The sequence below is a fragment of the Durio zibethinus genome, chromosome 19, assembly GCF_047325235.1.
Source record: "Durio zibethinus cultivar Kanyao isolate XHJ-2024 chromosome 19, ASM4732523v1, whole genome shotgun sequence".
In the NCBI taxonomy this organism is placed as follows: Eukaryota; Viridiplantae; Streptophyta; class Magnoliopsida; order Malvales; family Malvaceae; genus Durio; species Durio zibethinus.
In genome coordinates this window covers 15966689-15984031 of record NC_143180.1, presented here as the reverse complement: position 1 = coordinate 15984031, position 17343 = coordinate 15966689, and positions in this window count along the sequence as shown.

Genomic DNA, 17343 nt, shown 5'->3' with positions numbered 1-17343 from the left:
AACCTGTAACCTTTAGCCCTAGCAATGCTAAACCCATGTTGGATTCTGGTGTAGTCTATGTTATCCCAACTAAGAGAGTTAGTACACCTCCTAATCCTAATTCTGTTTATGTGATTCCTTAAAGAAAGAAGCAATAAGGTAAACTCCCCCTAAAGGGATGAGATGATTTGGTAATTTGGGGATGATCTTGCTTAACCAAAACTAGCGTTGCTTAGGAAGCAACCCAAGTTTTACTTTAATGGTTAATGTTTTCTTTATTTTTTCTTTTATTACAGCAAGTATGCTTTGATTGTTTTTGTGTTTTAAGTTTTGAAAGGATGAAAGTACTACAAAGATGTTGCCTTATGAAGATCATAAAGAGGATTTAGCCTTCAAGTAAATTTGGGGAGTATTTCTTTTCCCTTGTACTTATTTATGTTGATATATTGTTTAAAGTAAGTGTGAGGGGAAAATAGAATGCTTTTTGGAACTTAAAAGATTTTTGAAAGTTAATTTTGACCCATTTTTTATTTCAAACCAAATTAACATGCTATATTTGATTATTATGCAAACCTAGTTAATTTAGCATAGACTTTCAAAGATTGACTTGAGTATGATATAAGATACTTATGAGTATGATGCAGCTTGGAATAAATTCTAAAGTATGCTTTTCTTTGGATATGAATTTTATGCATGTGATTTTATTCTCTTTCAATTAAAGGCTATGATTCTTGTGAAAGTTTTGTGAAATGTTAAGTTGCATGGAAGTTTGAGGATATAAATATCACTTTAGAATTCATCTACTCAACCTTTAAGGCTATATCTTAAACTATATTTGATTCAAGAGATGATTTAGGCATTTCTTTGGATAGTTCGAGCCTTTTTCAAGCCCATCATTTTGATGCATCCCTAGTACCCATAGCCTTTTATACATTGTTCTTTTCTTTGATTATTATCCCTTTTTTTTGTTTTGACCTAACCCAAATGTGCTTACTCATATTATTGGACACATTTATGTATTTAGAAGGAAAGAAGGTGTAAGAAATGAAAGAAAATGAAAAAAAAAATCAAAATTAGCAAAAGAAAAACAAGGCAAAGCCTTAATAAAGCTGAAAATGGCTTAGAGAAAAAAAATGCCGAAAATAAAGTGATGCCTTAAAGTTTCAAAAAGTTCTCAAATGTTCAATTCAAAGTCCAAGAAATTGCAAGAAAGTAAGCATAAGGTTACTAGGCCTAAAGTTTTGTTTTCCTACCTTGACCCAAGCTTTATATTACAAGTCTTAAAGACCTTTGATCTTGAATCAAGCATGTAAGTCTAACATCAGTAGAGAGAGAAGCAAAAAGTGAACTTATTAAGTTTATTTTATCTTAAAGTTGAAATGTGATGAAATGTTTTACGTTCTTTTTGCTTGAGTTATATGTATGAATTAAATGAGTAAGTTCATATGTATAGAGAACATAAGATATTGAAAGCTTGCTTTTTAAAGGAATTTCTTATGAATCTATACTTGTAATTAACTTTGTATTATGCAATAGTCCAAGAATGAAAGCTTGAAATTTTGACTTTACGAGCATGTATAGTGATTTTTAGTATTGTTGATTTGAGAGTTTTGCTTGAGGACAAGCAACAATTTAAGTGTGAGAGTGTGATAGCTATAGCAAAACTAAAAAAAAATAAACTATATGGAAAACTAAGAGTAAAATTGAATGTATATTAAAAAATTGCTCTTAAGAATTAAGTTTATATACAACTAATTAGAGGATAAATTGGGAAACTAAATCTTCCTAAAACTAATCCTATAATTGAGGGATTGTCTATCCTAATTTTCTGTCTTTAATTCTAGAGATACAAATATAAATATACAGATTACAAAATTACAATTAACTGTAACTAAGTGTTTTCCCACACTCCTCCTCAAGTTGGTGAATAAGTGTTTTCCATTTCCAGCTTGGAGATAATTTTTTAAAATGTTGCACTATTAAGACCTTTAGTCAACACATTTGCAAGGTGATCATTGGTTGTACACACAGTGTACAAATCAACCCACTATCTAGTTTCTCATTTATGAAGTGTTGGTCTACTTTAATGTGTTTTGTTCTATCATGTTGCATAGAATTATGGGCAATTCTTATTGCAGACTTGTTATCATATTATAGTCTCATTAGTCTATCCCACTTGATCTTTAAGTCTTCTAGGATAATTTTTAACCATAGTAGTTCACAAATTCCTTAAGCCATTGCATTAAACTCTGTTTCAACACTTGATCTTGCCACCACATTTTATTTTTTACTCATTCAAGTCATAAGATTGTCACCTAGGAAAGTGCAGTAGCTTGAGGTGGATCTTCTATTAATTACTAAAACTACATAATCTGCATCTACATATGCTTTTAGAACCAACCCTAAATTTCTTTTAAACAAGATACCTCTTTCAAGATTGGCCTTCAAATAGTATAATACATGGTAGATAGCTTGTAGATGCACTTTTTTAAGACTATGCATAAATTGATTTATCACACTCATAACTATGCTATATCAAGCATAGTATATGAGAGATAAATGAGTCTTTAAATTAATATTTGGTACATCTCTCTATCTATAGTAGCATCTTTATTAGTTTCTCCAAGTTTATAGTTAGGATCTAAAAGAGTATTTGTAGGTTTACATGTGAGCTTCCCATCTAGGTGAGTAGTGAATAAAGCTCCAAAAAATCTCTCCAAGATATCTACAATGAGGTGAGCTTTTAGAGACTTCTTTCCTTCTTGCTTCCACACTTGGTGCATGGTTATTTGACTTTAAAACTCTTAACTAGTTTGCAAGCTTTTTTTTATGCATTTTTGAAATGCTAAAAAGTCTTTTTTATAGCCAATAGGAGCTCTCCAAAGTGCAAACTCATGTGCTCCTTAAAACCTCCTTTAAGTCTTCAAGAGATGGCACCAAAGTACATTGGTTATGTGACCAACTTCCTATGCTTAAGCTTGCATCCTTGTTCCCTCATTTTGGTGTTAAATGCATCCATTTGTTCTTTAATTTTTCTGCCAAAATTCAATTCATAAAAGGGAAAATTTAGGCATTATAATGCTTGAAACAAATTTTAAAAAATTTTCACATAAAAATTAACTTCTAATTCAATAATGCACAAATTACCTTTCAAGCATGTATTAAGATCCTAAAAGGGTACAAGCTAAGAAAGATAATTCTAAATAAAAATTTTAAGAATTAGGACTTAAAATATGGTTTCATAAAGTTCATTTAAGCTCAAGAAGTTATAGAAGAAAAGGGTAAGAAGAACTCTCTTAATAGGCAATGAAGCACAATTACACTAATTGTGACCTTTGCTAACATTTGCCACCATAAATCCTTCAAAATGCATCCAAAATTTCTCATTTTCTCTATTTGTTCCTACACATGAGATAAATACACATTTAGGAGTAATTTTGCCAAAAATCATAAGGAATAAGCCAAAATATAAATTAAATTGCATTAAAAATGAGTATGAAAAAGCTAAAATTTTAGTGCAATTAGTAAAGCCACGTAAAAAAGAGAGACACATGCATGAAATTGACTTGCAAAAGGACACTCAAAATAAGAAAAAAAATGCTACATGGAATATGAAAATGGGCAATTGAAAAAAATTGAAAAGGAAAGACATGGCTGGAGAACATAGGGGTATGACAAACTACTGCTAAAACTAAAGAACAAGTGAAGTTATGGGATGAACCAGTTGTGAGGAAAGAAAATAGAAAATGAAAAAAGGCTAGCGATAAAAAAGAAAAACTAGACGGACAAGTAGAAAAAAAAATGAAAGTAGCAGAATGTGAAATAGAAAAAGAAAAAGAGAGTAAAAAAAAATGAAAAAGAAAACTAGTAGAGAAAATGCAGTAAAGAAAGGCATTCAACAACAAAAAGAAACAAACAAAAAAAAAGAGCAAAAAAAATGACATGGGGACTTAAGGCAGTAAGAAAGTAGCAAAATGAATAAGAAAAAAATAAAGGAAAAAGAAAAGACCAGTAGCAGAATGCTATTAACGAAGAAGAAAAGTAGGAATACATAACTTTTCATTCATTTTTAATTGTTTTCCTTATATTTGAATCATTTACTTGAAGCTTGAAGCTTCCTCATTTGCACACTAGTAGTTTTGAGGAGATCTTAATTTGGTTATAGTGGCTCTAGGTCATTTATTTAAACGTTGAAAATTTTCTTTTAGTAAAGAAAGGAACATAATCCCTAAAACAGGGATTGAACCAATGAAAACATAAGGTTTTTCAAGCCTCATTCCTTATGTCTCCTTCTTGTTGTCTTCTCTTTACATGATCTATCATTGAAGCTTAGGTTCCACTTTTTCAAATGGCATAATGTTTTGGGTTCTTTTCTTCTAGTCTGGGGTTGTTAATAAGGGTGAAAAATGTGGTATGTCAATTTCCCAATTTAGTTTTAAGATCTCCATGCTCTGTTTTCTTAAAAAAAAGAAAGAGAACCGATTTCATTTTTAGATCATCTTCCCTAATCCAGTTTCTATTTTAGATCTAATTCTTATTCCAATTTTCTTTTCCAAAAAAGACATGACAAAATAAAAAAAATGAAAAAGAAATGAAACAGTCTTTCCATGTTATTTCTATAAAGAGTGTAAGATTAGCTTTTAAACATGCAAATGAAAGAAAAAAAGGTTTTTAAGCTCACAGGCATATTTTGAGTCTTACTAAAAGAAATATATATTTGTATATAAACAAAGACTTAAAATGGGAGGTTGAAAATTTGTTTATTTTTAATAAGGTTCATTTTTATGCATATTTATATCATTCATACACTTTTGTTTTTATTTATGTAGTTTGAGTACTATTTAAATTTCATGCATGTTTAATTCCCTTACTAGTTAAAATTTTGCTACTAATTTAGGACTTGTGAAACCAATTGCAACTAAACCTGGTGTGAATGGCTACTATCCTCTTACAATCCCAAAAAGACTCTGGTTTATTGCCTCACTCTATTATAGGTTGTATAAGAACTGGGCAATATCAAGTAGCGTAGGCCAATCCCTTTGTATGGCACTCAGATAGTGCCTTAGGTAGACTTCTAACATCTATTTATTTGTTCAGTCTACCTGTTGGTCTAAAGGTGCAAGTTGGTGGAAAAGTTTAAGTCTAACCCCAATAGCTTGAACAATTCAATCCAGAATTGCCATATGAACTACTATCCTGATAATTAACAATGGTTTGTGGTATTCCCCAATACTTCACCATGTTCTTCGAGAACCAACAAGCTACCTCCATGGCTAACCAATCTTTGGTTGCTGGAATGAAGGTCCCATACTTCGAAAATCTATCCACCACTACCATAATGCTCTCAAACCTATCTACCTTAGGTAGACTAACTATGAAATCCAAAGTGATGCTCTCCTATGGGCATTCTAGTATGGGAAAAGACTCCAAGAGACTAGTTGGTGGTTTGAACTTTACTTTATCTTATTGGCACATAAGATAAGTATTTACATAGGTTTCAACATCATCATGTGTGGCTAGCAATAACAATCCTCTAGCAAGGCTAAAGTGTGGTGCATGCCTGGGTAACCAACCCATTTCGAATCATGGCACTATTGTATAATTTCTTATCAGAGTTTCCCATGCTGCAGTACAAACAACTAATTGCCTCTGGTGTATAATGGATCATCCTATAGCCAAAACCATCTAGTTTTACCTTATTTGGCATGGTCAATGAAAGTCTTTGTTGTAGGATCGTGCGATAGCCCTTCTTTGATGCGCGGTACTAAAGACCCTTCAAGTTGGTTGATGGCAACAAGGCCCACCTTTTTATTAAGGGCATCAGCCACTATGTTTGCTCGCCAAGGCTTGTACTCCAACTTGTAACCAAATTTTATAAAGAAGTCTAGCCAAAAATCCTAGCCAAGGTCAATCTACACAAGGCAGTGAAAAAGTCCAAAAAATGGATAGACCAAAAAAGGAAGGATGGGCAATTCCAAGTGGGGGACTTGGTCTTGGTGAAGCTGCACTCTATCATGCACAACAAAAGTCTGCATAAAGGTTTAGTCCAAAGGTATAAGGGACCTTTCAAAGTTCTTAAGAAGGTAGGCAAGGTTGCTTGCAAGCTAGATAGACCACAAAAATTAAAGGTACAATTAATTTTCCATATTACGATCTCAAGCCATTCCATGAGGACCAAAAGGATCCAAGGTAGGCAAAGTTAAGACGTACATCATTGGAAGGCAAAGCCTTATATGAGTAAAAGGTCTAATGCATTCTTGCTGACTAGATTGTGAGAGGGTAGAGTTATAAACCAAGATAAAAGTATTTACTATAATGAAAGGGGCTTTTAAACTGTGAAGCTAGTTAGGAACCAATCGAGGACCTATGGTAGTTTTAGGACCAAATTAGGCAATTTCACGCAAAAGACACAATGAGAGCATCATAAGATTAGATGCTAAAGAATGTCATGCATTAAGCAAGCACACCAAGAACCAAAGCTCTAACACCAATGGCCAAGGCTTGAGCATTAGAGATAAAACTTGAGGTTTATTTGATAGTTATGTTAAAAGCATCAAGATCACTCGCACCTTATCATTGGCATACTTAGGGTAAAACTACTCCTTAAACTCCGTTAGGAACTCCTCTTAGGTACCATCAAGGCACCATCAAGCCTCACATCATCGCACCTTTGCCTTCATCATAGAAAGGTAATATCAGTAAGATACATTAAGGTAGTGCTTACCTAAGTGGCATCATTTTGCATGCTAGTGGCTCAAAAATACTAGTCCATTCCTCATAGAAAGTTGTCTATTTCCTTAGCATCCCTAGTTCTCTTGAACTCTTTTGGCTTCTAGACATCCACATGATGCTTAGGTGCTCCAACAATCATGCCATTCCTAGTGATTGTTTTACAAGCAGTGAGCTCCCCTTTGAGGTCTTCCATATCTTTTCACATGGTCTCCACTAAGGCCTCTAAGGCCTCATTCCTCTAGGTGAATATGTTGATAGTTTGGTTAAGAGTGGCATGCATCTCACTTTTAAGTGCCTCCCCCATAAAATCCAAATCCTCAATGTGAGTCTCCACCTCATCAAGCTTCTCTTTCATATTAGCCATAATCACTTCCACTGTAGACAATTGCCCATCTATCCTATGGTAGACCCAATATTCCTCTAACTTACCTTATTGCCCCTTCTGTGGTCATACTCCTAGGCCTCTAGTTGTTAGCTAGCAACGTCACTCTGAGATGCCATTTCTTCAACACCTTAAGTGTGACTCGAACATAACCTTCAAACAAAACCTACTTTGATACTAACTATTATGGGCTTCGATCTTAAGCTAAACTCTGTATAATCTTAAACAAGGAATTGACTCCGTATGCCTCAGTTAGCCTACAAAACTTAAGTGCACGGGCACTCAAAAAACACCAAAAGTCATAATACAAAAGCTAAGCACATAGGGAATAAGTTGGAATGCTCTATGTATTTCATAAATGTTGGATGATACAAATGAGGATGGGATGGCCCTATATTTATACTTGAGGCCCTAGCACAACTATGGTAGTTCCTAATATCAAGGGATTACAAGTTTAAATTCAAATTACAATATTATCTCCTTGATCCTAGGGATTGACCGGATCTTCATCTGATTTAGGTGTGTGCTATAGCACCTTTAAGGAATATTCTTGAACCTCAACCTTTCTAGATGATTCTAGGTCCACACCACTTTCCTCGATCCTCCTGGGTGTAGTGCGAACATGTTGTAGGCTTGAACTAGGTGTCGCAAGTAGAACTGGCTATGGTGTGAGTGGCCTTGATGCTTTTAACATGACTATCGCATAAACCTTAGGTTTTGTTTGTGGTGCTTAAGCCTTAGCCACTGGTGTCCGACCCTTGGCTCCTGTACGCCTACCTGGTGTGTGACATTACCTTAAGCTCTAGGCTCATGTGATTGAAAGACCTAGGAATGGACTCTTCCACATCCCAAATTAGATTAACATAAGAAACAATACTCAAGTACTTAAGATTGCAGGGCTTGGCCACCTAAAATGTTATAAAACAAAAAGCACAAGAAGTGCTTAAAAAAAGGCTAACAAGAATAATAGAAAGTTAAGGTAAGATTAAGGATTTTACTCAATGGTTCTAGTGTGTACAATGAGAGTAAGGGTTGAGTCCCCTTTACAAGTAGTGCTGAGATGCATTCCTAAACTTTAGAGATTACATTAGTTTAATTCCCTTGATTTTAAGAGATATGATACAGTATCTTATTCTAAGGGATATGATGTTGTAACATATTCTCAACAATTTTAATCCAATCTAAGTAAAGAATCTATCCCTTGGTCGATTCCAAACCCATGTTCAGTAATACCTGCTCCTAGGCTTGTACCCATGACTACACTTGAGCCTAACTCAATGTTGCCAACTTTGATTATCTTACATCTATGTTTAAGAGTGCCTGCAACTAGGTTTGACTGTGCACCCGTACCTAGGTTTAACTGTGTGCTCATACCTAGGTTTAATTGTGTGCCCACATATTGTTCATCAACACCTGTACCTAGGCTTTGCTTGACTATATCAAATCAAAACACCTTACCTAATCCATTGGAGTCCTGATCAATGCCTGCACCACTATTCTAGGCTAGTTTTCACCTCTTAGACCTCTAGTACACGTTAGGACCTCGTTCTCTTGGCTGTTAGACTCTATCTTGGTAGAATTAGAACTGTAACTTGATTAAGAGAGAACCTTCGAGCTTGGACCAGTGTACGGACTATGACATTCTCTCCCACTCATTCTAGGAACACCTTCATTGCTAGAGAATGATGCGTTTGCCTTACACGTAAATTTCAACTCCTACCTGTGAACTAGTTTTCCAATATTTTGGTCCCATACTTGAACATGTCCTCTGCTAGCTTCTACTACTCTCGATCCTAAGTTCCTTAACACTTTGTTGTAATGGTTTTTTTTGCTTATGCTATTGACACTTCTTACGCTTCCTTTGAATTGTTCATGACACCTTATTTTGTAAGGAATTTGGTTATTCCCTAGGACTCAGGCCATTGGTTTCCCCTTATCATCTCCTCGAAAAGCCTTAACCCATTGTTACTCTCAAATAGCACCTAGCCATCTCTTCTTAGGCTATTTCTAGTGCTATTCAACATTGCAACTCTTGCCTTCGGGTAGCCCCTCTGCCCATATGATGAGTAAAAGATTCAGGCAGTCATTGATTGGATGTGGACTGGCACATAAATAGCAACTCAAAGATTTTTTCTTCTTGCCCCTGTTGGTAGCCTTATCAACCTTGTGAAATTTGGGCTTTTCTGCAATCCGTTCTTTCTTTAAAGAACTATCATCAATGTCTTTCCCCACTTTAGCCTTTTCCCTAGGGCTTGAAGATTTGGTGCACTCAATTTGAGTCTTTGATTCCACATTACCTTTGGTATGACTTTGATACCAATTGATTGCATGTTAACGTTGAATTTTAATAAAAATGGTCTTAACTTTAATGTTTAAAAATTAATTTTTTGAATTTCATTTATTCCCTCCAAAATCATTTTTTTTTTCAAATCAAATCATTTTGAAATTTGAGAACAAACCATTTTTATTTTTGAACTTTTGAAAACAAATCTAACTATTTTGTATCAAGATGAAAAATCCTTAGTATTAAAAAATTTCCTTCATTCCTCTATATTTAAGCGGAATTCCAAAAATATTATTTTACTTTAGAAGTTTTTATAATGTTATATAAAACCAAGATAATATTTCTCATAAATGATAATTATTAAGAATCCCCCTTATATTTAGATTAGATCTTAATAATTATTTTTACTTTAAATATTATTTAATTTTATTATTTTCTAAAAAATCAAAATTTTTCTTTTCTTTTTTAAAAGAACATTATTTTAAAACATGTAAACGAGATGCATGAGTATAACAAATTATAATATGTGAATGACAATTAAATTGTGAATGATAAATACAAATACATGGGTGAAGATGACAACTTAAGAATGCTAATGCATGTAACAATTTATCAAAATGAAATGAAATGCAAATGCATGAGAATTGATCTAGGGTTAGCTTTTAGGGTTTCCATGATTTTTATGAATTTCTCCAAAAAACTCCAATATATAGGCAGAGTTTCAAAGTAAGCCAAAAAAACCATGATTTTATTATCTAATTAAGGTTATGAGTAAGTAATGTATGACAAATGCTTAAGTAATGTATGACAAATGCTTAATGCACGATGCATGGTATGAGCAAATGATCAAACACTCAAAAAATGTCATGTAGCCATTTCATCAAACACTTGAAAAACTACTGAAAACTTACATTTTTATTTGTCCAACAATTTTAATACACCATGAACAAAAACTTTCTAACTTTGTAAATTTATTCAGACACCTAACAAACATTATAAGCATTGAAAATCAAATTCAAAAGCTAACACATATCAATCACACATCAAGCAATTAAAGAGCAATTATTTATTCAAAATAAAACTTTTATTAAACACTTAGAAAACTAACAAAAAATAAATCAATAATATAACATTTGTTTTAAAAAAAACTAAACAAAAATATAATCAAACCATGCAAACAAGATAATCACAAGACCAAATCGTTAAAAACACATGTAAATCATAAATCGAACCATGCCAATCATTGAAAATGGGAGAGGCTCTCGAAATGAAGAACTACATGGAGAATAACTAAGAACTACATAGAATGGAGATGAAAAATGCATGAAAATGGTGAGAAATGGCTACCTTGCAAAGCTTTTCCCATTTTTTTGATTTTTTTTCCTTTTTTTTTTGGTTTTTTCCCCCATTTCCAACTACCTTATCACTTTTCAACCTTATATGATATGTTTAAAGACCAAGACCTCTTTCCTTAGCCCTTGAATCAATTTTATCTAAGGGTTGCAATTATTTTGTCTTTTTCACCTAAGCTTAGTGACCAAGGAAAACAATCTTGACCCTATGATATAAACCTATTCAAATCAATGGCTCTGAGAAAATATAGCATCCATTTTAGCCTAGAGTGCAGTTGTCCTAATGAGAAAAGATAATTTTACCCTTATTATTGTTTTTAAGTTTTCTCATGATTTTCATAAAATTCTATAATCCAATATTTATTTTCATGATTTTAATGGACAAAAAAAATCATAAAATAATACCTAACTATGATCTTGAGCTTTTTGTGAAAAATTAACCTTGAAAAGGTCAAAGTATGAAAATACCCCTAAAGGGTATTTCAATAATTTCACTCCTTTTGAGGTGCAATCAAAATTTATAATGCATCAAAATTCATGAAATAATATAAAAGCATGATCTTGAGCTTTTTACAAAAAATTGACTTCAAAAAGGTCAAATTATGAATACCATTAAAAAGTATTTTAATGGTTTCACCCTTTTGGAGGTGCAATCAAATTTTTTAATGCATCACAATTTATGAAATAATATTAAAGCTTGATATGGAGCTTTTCGAGAAAAAACTGACTTCAAGATGGTCAAATTACGAAAATACCCCTAAAGGTCATTTTGGTAATTTCAACATTTCAAAAGTGCAATCAAGGTTTTCAATAATCCAAAATTTATGGAATAATATTAAAATATGATCTGGAGTGTTTCACAAAAAACCTACCTCAAAAAGGCCAATTATGAATATACCCATAAAGTGCATTTTGGTAATTCACCCTTATGAGGTGCAATCAAAATTCACAAGAAACCCAAATCATAATTTTATTAATTTCAAGTCTTAATAGACCTATTCAATTATGAATTTCAAGAGTTAACCCAAGTTCAACCAAGTTTGGTTGCATTTGATCACGGGGCATTTTTGTCTTCTTAACCCAAAATTCAATTTTAAAAATTGTTAATCTTAAAGATATATTAGATATGGACTGGGCTCAACCTTAAATGTATTACAATTGGCTAGAATGTGTCAAAATAAAATGAAGTGTCTATAGTTTATTGGGATGACAAAGCAATCTATATCTAATAAGTTTTGGTCTGACTCAATTCGATATAGGTGTTGTTGTTAAAAATTGGTATCAAGTCATATTGGATTAGTTTATAATTTAGGAAAATGGAAATGGGTCAAAATGGATTTAGATTACTCTACCTTAAATCATCTTGTGGTATATATAAATATATATTTTATTATCTATTTAATTTTATAGTTATATATATTATATTAATAAAGTTATTATTTAATAACTTTATTTAGGATATGAGCATTTTAAACTCAATTTGGATGTCCTCATAGCACCCTGATGATCTTTCTTTTCCATTTTCTTTTTTTTTCTTCGTTTATTTTTTTTTTCCTCTTTATTGTTTTTCTTTTTATCAATTTTTAATTAATAAAGTTATTATCAATATCTTAATTTAAAAATTAACATTCTAAATTCAATTAGGATGTCTATATAGCACTCCAATGAGCTCCATTTTCCTTTTTTGTTTTTATTTTATTGTTTTTCTTTTTGCCGTTATTGTTTTTTTATGGTTTAATGCCTTTTTAATTAATCTAATTTTATGAAAAAAGGCAAATGGAAGTGTCCATGTGGCACCCCATTTGACTTTTTTTTTTCATGTTCTTACATTTTTTAATTAGATAAATTTTGCAACAAAATATGCTAATTGATGGAGATGCCAAAACAATTTATATTTGAGATACCAAAATAATTCGCATTTGACGAGTTTTGATTCATTCTAATCTAATAAGGGCTATGTTTTTAAGTCGAGATTGAATTGAGATGGGTTGAGCTTTTTTTTTTTTAGAGAAACGAGATCAAGGTGAAAATGTGTTTATGATGCTCTATCCTAACCCATTTTAGGGTATATATAAAGTATATATTTTTATTATATATTATATTAATAAAGTTATTATTTGATATCTTAATTTATGAAATTAATATTTTAAGCTTAATGGAATGTCTATGTGGCACCCTTTATGTGCTTTTTTTTTATTTTCCTTTATTTTTTTATCATTTTTACTTTTTTTAATTTTTGTTTTTATTTATATAATTAGATATATTTTGTGAGAAAAAAAAAGGCTGATTGAGATATCCATATATCATCCCCATTTGGCTGTTTGGTCTTTCATCTTTTTTATTTTTTGAATTAAATAAATTTTGCAATAAAAAACCAATGAATTAAGATAGCAAACAAAGAAAAATTGAACTTTGATATGACACGGGTATCATGCTGGTAATATTTAATTTAATGCATTAAAAATCTTATAAAATTTTGTTGGTTCAAAAATTTGTTTTGATCACAAGTATTTGTATCTTCTCTCTTTTTTTATACTTTATTAAACTTATATATTTAATATTAAAATCTTTGACTAGATTTTTAATTTCATAAATTTAATGCATAAAAATTCTAAAATAACAAATACGATTTATCAACAAAATTTTCAAATAACTTTTTGGCCTCAATCTTAATTTAAAAAAGTATAGTTGTAGGTATTTAAGATATTAAAATTTTTAATTAAATTCATTTCATAAACTTGATTACTTAATTGATAAAAGAAAGGAAATTTGCTATATAAAAAAGGTTTACATAAAATCCAAATATAGTCAATAGTTATAAACCCCATGAAATTATAATAAAAACTAATAATTAAGATAAAATGTAATTGAAATTTAATAATGAAGTCAATCAAAAGAATAGAGAAATTTGAAATTGAAAAAGGAAATGTGATTTAGGAAGTCGAACGGAGAAAAGTTGGTTAGATTTTTAACTATTTCTTATTCCTCTAAATATTTATCTTCTCCATGTATACATATACATATGACCTGAAAGTTCCATTCATTACAAAAAAAAAAAAGATTTGAAAACTCCAATTTAAATTTTTTATCACTATAATAGAATAGAGTTTATGGTAAAAGTAATAGAACTAATATATAAATTAACCAAAAATTACATAAAAATCAATAAATAAAAAGCTATTTAAAAAAAGATCACATTCCCCAAAAAAGCAAAAAAATACTTCTCTTTTCTAAAAAGATCCATTGTTTAATCTTATCGATTATATAAATCATTGTAAAAAGAAAAAGAGAAAAAGAGTATAGAAATTTAAGGAAGGAAATAGAATTTTGAAAAAGAAATAAGAATGATTAAAATACTTTTTAGTGAAGAATTCGAAGAAATGTGGAATGAAAGGAGTAAAGAAAAAAGTTTTGGAAGGAGAAATATAAAAAAAAATGAAGAAAGAGTTGTGTTCCAACTATTTAGATAAGCAAAAATCTATTATATTTTCAATTTTACACCAAGTATTTTAAAATATAAATAATTGAATATATTTTTATTTATTTATTTAAATGAATTTTTTTTTCATTTATTTAGCTGAAGATTTAAAAAATGGATTAAGAGAGATTTTTCTAAGTCTTGAAATCAAAATTTTTAAATAATAATTCATTTATATTCTCATCAATTTAAATTAATTTGAATATTTTAAATAAATTTGAATAATATTAAATAAAACAAATAATCATTATCTTTTTATTTATTTTCAAGATATTTCAAATATTTATTATGATTTAATAATTTAATTTAAAAGTTTTTTATATTTAATTATTTTGATCATACATAATATAATTATTTAATATTATCTTATGTGTAATAAAAAAATGAACACAAACATTTACATAATAAATTTTAATAGGTATTTATGAATTTTATAATATAATATTAAGTATGATTCCCATCAATCATCTCTATAATTGTAATAACCATTTGCTTGGGTTTTGATCCAAGTAATCACTTTTACCTGCAAAACATGAATCCTCCCGAAAAATCAACAGCTATTACAGATATTTCATATTCTCAGTTGATTGTTGTCTCACTCCTTTGTAGATGTAACCGTTTCTGATAGATGGTTGTCCCATAGTCTGCCAACTAGATACCATTGCGTTTGCTGAGTCAGAATTATATTTTTGGCATGACTATTTTAAGAACAAAAAATCCTTTCGTGGCCCCCTACCAGTAGGTGATAGTTACGTTGTGCCGCCTCCCACTTCTATCAATGCTCCTTGAAACTGTCATATTTCTATTTGACACGTGTTAATCTATTATTGGATTATAGGTTTCTTATTAGACCCTATGGTAGATTATTGATTCTGATCTCAAGGATTCCTTAAATTGGCCCATCTGATAACTGGCCACATGTCAATCAACTACTGGATGAGAAAATCTGATGTAATTAATTATATTTTAAAGTAGTTTTTGTTTTCTTGAAAATTAATTTTCTTTTTTTATCTCTAAAATCTATTTTTCTATTGTGATTACTTTTTTATCTCATCAAATTTCAATCTTCAAATTAAAAAAGAAATTATTATAATTATAATTATAAATATTGTTATTTGAATTGATACATTTTAAGAAAACTTTCATTTCAAAATTTTTTAAATTTTATCGTCTACATGTACTACTAAAGTTTTATAGTATATATTTCAGCCAAAAAAAAAGTTTCATTTTGTATTGAGCTTTCATTCAAAGATTCTTTATTTGTGGTACATATTTCCGTATGTATCATTTTGACATTATCCATTATACTTCTTGCTTCCCCATTCCAAATTAAGTGATTCTTGAATCTTGATCATAAATTCTTTACTATCTCTATGCTACTAATATTTGATTAAGTGATTCTTGAATCTTGATCATAAAATCTTTACTTTTTTCTATACTACTAGTATTTGGCTCTTCTTTGTGTGCCCTTAATTACTACAAACCAAATTTTATATATAATTAATTATAAATATATAAAATGGGGAGGAATCATTTTATATTGGAATAAAATTTTCTAATTTTATATATTTTTAAATCATTAATTTTAATAGATTCAAAAAATGAGTTAAAATTTTTTTATTTATCTTTTTCATCCATTTGATATATTAAAATCAATGGTAAAAAAAAATGTAAAACTAAAAAATTTTACACTAATGTAAATTAATCTTACCCCATATAAAATTAATCAAAGTAGTTGATATGTAAATGTATTATTTTTTACTTTTTTACATTTTTGTTTTTCATTTTAATAAAAAATTAATTTTATCACAATTTTTTTAATCCTAGTTTTATTTTACTCACTTTGTATTAGCCTTTTGCTTCTTAGTTTTAATATTTGTTAATTTTATGTAATAGCAAATGAAAGCCTTTATATTGTAATTTTTTTATTTAAAATCTCCTCTACATGTTCATTAAACTTTAGAAAATCTCATTACCTTAAGAATTTTCTAACAAAAATATTCATTTATAATTTTCTTGAAATCATGTCATTTACAAAATTGGTAAGGTTTTCATTTACTTATATACAAATGCATGCGATTGTGAAAAAAAAATATATAACGATGCAATTTCTAAAATATTCAAAATCTAACTTTATTTATTTATTTATTATAATTTGCATAAGTTAATATTTTTATTTTAATATTTCACTTTATTATTATTTAAAATTAAGTTGAAATAATTTTTAAGAATGCCCAAGAATTTGATGGATTTTATTATATTATATACACCTCATTTTAATAAGATTTTGGAAAATTGTTATTACAAATTTAATAAAATATTTCTATTTGAAAATTTTTCAGCAATCATTTTATTTATGATTATTATTTAATTTTTATTAATTTGAACAACTTAATTAACTTAATTAAAATAAAAGGGTTAGAAATAATACCTTTAAAATGTGCTTGTTCTTTTCTTTTTAAAAAAAAAAATTGGACTCTTTTTCTTATATAATACAATTATGACTGAGTAATTTCGTAGGTCGAGAATAAAATTTGGGTTGGACTCGTACTGAACGCAGTACACTCACATCATCTCTTCTTTTATACCTATCTCCAAAATTTGAAGTTACTTATAAAAACTTTATAAATAAAATCTAAAATTTTATTCTTCTATCAGTAAGTCCACATACAATTGCTCCCCCTTTCTCCAATCCCTTAAAAAAACCCTAATCCCGTTTCATATTCTCGATCATTGTCGTCATCTTTTCGGGCTGTCAGGATCTCTCTTTCCTCTCCCTTATCCCCTCTTTCTTTATCTTTTCTAAAAGTATCATCCTTTTCCTTTAAAAAAGAAGAAAATTCTAACTTTCACTTCCACCACTGTCACCTACACCGCTAATTGTTGACGGTGGCCTTTCCTTCTTTTAAAATTTTTTAATGATTTTTTTGTTATGTTCTTTTATTTTTTCTCTTTTTTTTTTTGTTTTTAAAAATAAAAAATCTATACAACTTTTTGATATAGGGTTTTTTTGTGTTTTTCTTTATCGTTAATTGTGTTTTGTTTTGAGTTGGTAGTGGTTTGTGATGGTTTAATTTTTTTTTTAAATTAAAAAAAAAAAGTAGTCCATATCTTCTCTTTTGTTCTTATGTTTTTT